At 32.6% G+C, this 6,177-nt stretch overlaps 1 pseudogene; it reads left to right on the top strand.

Annotated features, from left to right (window-relative positions):
- The first annotated feature begins 3,593 nt into the window (after nt 1-3,593).
- Nucleotides 3,594-4,835, top strand: LOC114172684 (uncharacterized; annotated as a pseudogene).
- Nucleotides 4,836-6,177: the final 1,342 nt, after the last annotated feature.

The raw sequence follows: 6,177 nt of genomic DNA, 5'->3' as shown, positions 1-6,177 counted from the left end.
ATAGATAGGAGTTTTATACTTTTAGTCGGTATTTCCTCTTTTGAATTTTTAAACGAATGTATATAATTGTTTCTTTGCTTAAAATCATTTGCTTTTGTCGATGAAATCATATAAAATAGTTACGTATTGTTGCTCTTTTGTAAGCAATAAAATATTTTCGATTTTAATGTTGTGATACTTTTCAATTAAATTTGTTTTTTAAGAAACTTTTAAAGGACAATGTTCTCTTTGCATCTTTTACTCCTTATCAATCTTTATTAGTATACTTTGACTTCAATTGAAGGGAGCCTAATGGTTGATTGGATGATTCAATTTCTATTTTAAACTCTCCATTGGTTGATGGAAATATCATGGTGAAAGAAAAAAGAAAAATTTAATGATGGGAAGTTGCTTGATGATGGACAATCTCTATCTTGTACTTCTAAGATTTAGTTTTAGACATGTTCCTACAAAACTTAAGTGCTCATATTTTTGCACTATTATTTTGGTAGACTTCAAGATTTAATAATTTATAATATTTTTGTTGATGTTAATTTTTATTGTATATTTTCTTATCATACATATTAATATGTATGATACAAAAAATATGTAATAAATATCAATATCAACAAAAATATTATAAGTTATTAAATTACAAATTAAAACTTGATATAATGTATCAACTTATATTGAACTATGGATTATTTATAATATTATATATTAGAAAAAATGGTTAAAATTGAATTCGGATATATATATATATATATATATATATATATATATATATATTAATAAATAAATAAAGGTTAAAGCTTCTAACTAGAACCTTGATCATGCAAAAAATTGTGTTAGGTGTACAAACATATTTAATATTTATTTTATATAACTTAAATCTATATTTACCTGTATTTTTCTATTATATTTTCTTTTTTCCCTTTTAATTTACAAAATTATTATCTCGTTTTAATATGATTTTTATTTTATATGATGGTGAAAATAACTATTCTTATTTTTGTTTTTTGTGTATAGCTTTTTGTTCTCGATTCATTTGAACATATACTTTGCTGGTTGGATTTGTTATTTTGAGCCAATTCCTTCGAGAAATTGACTTTCATACGAATCTTTGAAAACATGAAACAAATTAAAAGTAGAAAACAATTTATAAAATGTAATAGTTTTGCTTCGTATTGTTAATCACTTTGACTATACATTTAAATTTAGCACGACAGTGAATTGAAATTAATATTATCATTTTTAAAAACACTTTATGAACAATATTGATATAGTACAATTCGGTTAAAATAGTATAGTCCAAATTAAAATTAATATAGTTTGATTCAAAAGTGTAATTAGAAAAAATGTTTGGTTCATAACAGTTGGTTCATATCGTTGTTCAGTTCACTAAATTCAGTTTAGTTTGTTAGAATAAAAGACAATTCAATTCAATTTGTTTGAATAAAATTAACGAAAATTTGTATGAATTAAATATAAAATATGTGACAATAATACTGACTTTGTATGTGGTAATGACACTTGCTTGACATATGACACTGCCATGTGTCATAATGTTGACTTGGATGTGAACAATTTTTTAAAATTTTTTAAAAAATTTAAAAAATAAAAAAAATAACGAAATGACACATGATTGTCGTTGTTCACTTTTGGTTAACAATTTAAATGTCGTCACAAAAAATAATCAAATTGATCATAATTTATACAAATTAATATTTTTTTAACTTAAAAAAATAAAATGATATTTTAACACATAAAAAAAGTCACATCAGATTATAAGAGAAAATTGTCAAAATATCATTGTCCTTCATAAAAATATGACCAAATCGAAGAAAGAGAAACGAAACTTGGGACAAATGATGTCTTTAAGAATAAAAAAAATAATATTCTCTTCCCCCGACCTCTTCACCTTTTATCTACAACTTCCCTCTTTTCTTCAGAATTTGCTCATTCCTCGTGCTCATTGGAAGGTGTTGCGCTTTCCTATCACACAAAGGTGTTGTCTTCTTCCGGTGAAGTGTGGGCTGGCTTACGTTTGTGTGATGTCCGAAATTACCCATATCCTCGATTAATCCGGTTGGGCTGAATCCAGCCAAACCCGAATGTTGCTTAGCTCTAGGTGCAGAGCTGAACTTAGGGTTTTGTTGTTTGTTCCTTGGTCTTCTATCAATCCAACACATTTGATCCTTGCATAAACTTGGAAAGCTTAATAATTTAGGAGACAAACATGCTAGTTTATGAAAGCATAAATACAATGTAGGCATACACAAACTTAAACATAAAACATAAACCACAAAAGTGACTAACTCCTAATAAAGCAAATATTATTAAAAAAGTAAAACACCCATGTCACATCACAAAAATAAATAATTATAAATATATTTAAATAATGGTTTAACACATCTCAAGACATCTAATGCATCATCAATATTCTTTGGACAACAATATAAATCATATTAACTACTAAGAATATTTTGTTGTAACGACTAAACATTGATAATGAAGTATGTCAAACAACAAACCCATCTTATTCATCTTTGAATTGATTTATCATCAACCAAAACAAAACCTTCTAATTATCACATTTTACCATCACATGTATGTAATCTGGCCAAATATTAATTTTCTTTTGGAACAACCAATATTCGCATGATATACATAAACACTGATGTTTAACATTTTTCACTAACTATGATCATTAACTGCAAAAAGTATTAAACTTGAATATTTTGTTAACTTCTTGATTTAATTTACTCACAAAAAATATTAAACTACCAAAACATTGAATATTTTATTTATACTGAAACTAAATATTTATAGGTATTTATTTTAATACAAAAATTTTATCAGGTTTTTATCTTCTCCCACGCGCATGAACTAACCCCTAAACGGAATCTCTACCGGCACACTTTAGAGCAAACCACAGCCATTGACGGCCAAAAAAAGGGCCTGGAAAATCAAATTGCCGCTTGCGAAGCCGCTGTCCCGAACCAGATCGCCGCCGTCGCGAGCCACCTACGCGAACACAACCAGATCGGTGTTGCGAGCCACCTCCGTTGCGACGAAACCAGAGCCAGCAGATGTCTCGCGAAACCAGGCTGCCACGACGAACCACCACACGTTGACGAAGCCACGCGTTGCAGAACCACTGCGAATCAGATCGACGACGAGGGCACTTTCTGACGCGAAATCCCCATCACTGCGGCGCCGGCCACCACGCAGCCACCTGCGACGAAGAAAGCTGCCCGGAGAAGACGCGAAACCAAACGCGAACACACCTACATTGGGAGAATCCTCCACCTCCGTTCCAAACAGAACCGCAGGCCACCGTGACAGAAATCGATGTCGATTGCGCCAATGCGACAGCCACCACGGTACCTGCAAAAAACCAGACCAGACAGACCCCCGCGAAGCAACCCACCGTCGACGAGAATGCAACTTCAAGAAAGGGTTCAGTCTTCTTCATCGTGATTTGGTCGTGCTCAATGAAGAAGAAGGGTTTGAAATCCAAGAGAGAGACGAAAGGTTAAAGAAATTGGGGATTTAGAGTTTTTCGAAACCCATGAGAATCAGATTTGGGGATTATCTTGATTAGGGCTGCCAACGTTTGGTGACTTCAAATTCGAAATAGACAACCTAAAAAATACGTTGTTTTTTGGTTGATTCTAAACAAAGCATTCATTCATCTACGATCTACGATCACAGAACTAATGCAGTCTCTCAAGTCACACCATGCTGTTTCATCTTCTCTTTTCAATCAATTCTCCTATCAGTCTATGACATTCTTCCTCTCTTTCTCAACCAAAAGCCGTTGCCTACACTTCAACGAAACCACTTCAATAATTGATTACCTGAATTCCGACTTGCAGTTCTCCAGAACCCAATCCCTTTATGTCTCCAAACGTGTTTCAGGGTGCAGATTCCCTCAAAACCCCTTATCAGTGCTCACTTTCTTCAAACAAATAGGCTTTTCCCAAAGCCAGATTCTCTCCCTGATTCGTTAAAGACCCCAGATACTGTTTACAAACGTTGAGAAAATCTTGAGACCCAAAATTCAGCTCTTTCAGATGTCTGGATTCCAGGGTTACGAGTTATGCAGCTTCATTTCAAAGAATCCCTCCATTTTGACTCATAGCTTGAAGAAAACATTGGTCCCCTCAGTTGAAGCTATTAGGAAAATTGTCTACGACCAGAAAGATTTTATTCTTGTTTTGCACAGATGTGGCTGGATACTCCCAAAGTACAAAAGAATTATGGAGAATGTCGTCTTCTTGGAGAGTTGTGGCATTCTTGGGACTCATCTTTCATTGCTACTCAAACTTCATCCAAGGCTTTTCGTTGCACAGCGGTCTACTATTGAAAACAATGTTTCTCGAGCTGTAGACTTGGGTTTTCGTGAAAATTCAAGAATGCTTGTCCATGCAATTCATACATTAAGTTGTTTGAGCGATAAAACATTTGAGAGAAAGTTGAAACTACTTAATTGTTTTGGTTTTTCGAAGGATGAGGGCCTGCAAATGTTCAAGAGAACCCCGACTTTGTTTAGAACATCAGAGAAGAAGTTGAAAGTTGGAATGAAATTCTTCTTGCATACAGTTATGCTGCCCAAGTCAGTCCTTATTCACCAGCCTAAGATTTTAATGTACAACATGGAGGATCGCGTGCTTCCTCGATATAAAGTCTTCCAACTGTTGAAATCAAAAAATCTCTGCAAGAAAGTCCCCAGTTATATTCATGTGTTGTGCTTGTCTGAGGAGATGTTCTTGGACAAGTATATATCACAGTTCAGAGAAAATGCAGAGGAGTTATTAGTAGCATACAAGGGTCATTATCTGGAGGCATAACCATACCTTCAATTCTGTTTTTTCACTCTTCCACAGGGTTCTAATACTGAAATTATTTAGATAGTGTTGTGCATAACCATGGAATGTCTCATTGTAGTAATGAAGATGGCTCGTTTATTGTATCTGTTTATTGATTATGCATCTTTCTTTCCCATGGTAATTTGGTGGTCATAAGAACCTTGGAAGATCCACACGAAAATAAGCAATCCACTTTGACTGCTCCTTTAAAGAGGTATGCAGAGTATACTTTTCTTGATCTTGTTGACTTGTTCCCCAACTGGGATATGCTCCAACGTTGAATTGTAAAATTAGCCTGTATTCATCTTCCAACACCCTTGTTTAGCTTTTAAATCGCTGAGCATTAATTAGACTGTTTCTATGTTGTGAATTATGTAAGTTAATTTGATTAGTCAAATTTGTATGTGCCTAAGTAGGATTGATATCGAGTTTCCTTTTACTCCCTTCCACCTTCTACTATTAAGAGAGAAAAAAACAAGAAGAACGTGGGTTGCATTAGTAAATCTTAGGTGGTACTTGAAAGTTGAAACCATTGAGACATTATTATGCTGCTTTATTGTCAACGTTTAAGACTGCTTTTTTTTAATGGCTTTTCAATGAGGGACTAAAGGTATGCATCACTGCTTTCACTTGTTTATCACTGGAATATATTTGGTAGTATTTGAACTAAGCTAAAAAATGCCAAAATATAATCCCTTCAACTGCAGCTGCAACAAATCTTCTTACAATCTCTTTCCCTTACAAGATGGACCATTCTTTGCTGTGACAGTTTCATCTTGTCACCTTGCAGTGGCCCTCCAGCCCCGTCTTATGATGTCCTGACTCAACAGTTAAACCTGAAAACAATAAAAGAAGAGTTCATATTTTGCATATTAATTCTGATGCATTATCTTTGAAGGTCCGTCTCATGATATTTTGTATCACTCTTCTGCAGGGTTGTTATATTATAATAGATAAATATTACAATAGACAACATATGTGTATAAGGACACACATTAAAAGAAATAATTATCTATTTATTTTAAAAATCAAATAATTTTAACAATAATCTTTAGAAATACATACCGTGGGTTAAATCGATTCAATATAGAATTCGAGCATTTTAGAGATTTGTATGAAGATTTTAAATTTAAAAAACTAATAATACTATTTAAGAACTAAAATAATAATTTATTAGATATTAAAGGTTAGAGTTGAAATATATTTTTATTTTTACGGTAAATCAGTTTAATAATAAATCAAATGAATAAAATAATTATTCAGAGAAGTAATACTTTAAACATAATATATTCTTTAATAATTTATTAAATGACCAACTAATTAT

This window comes from Vigna unguiculata, chromosome 1, assembly GCF_037176805.1.
Source record: "Vigna unguiculata cultivar grain cowpea cultivar isolate G323 ecotype 2 chromosome 1, ASM3717680v1, whole genome shotgun sequence".
In the NCBI taxonomy this organism is placed as follows: Eukaryota; Viridiplantae; Streptophyta; class Magnoliopsida; order Fabales; family Fabaceae; genus Vigna; species Vigna unguiculata.
Note: the sequence above shows the minus strand (reverse complement) of the source record. Positions and strands in the feature narration are given on the sequence as shown.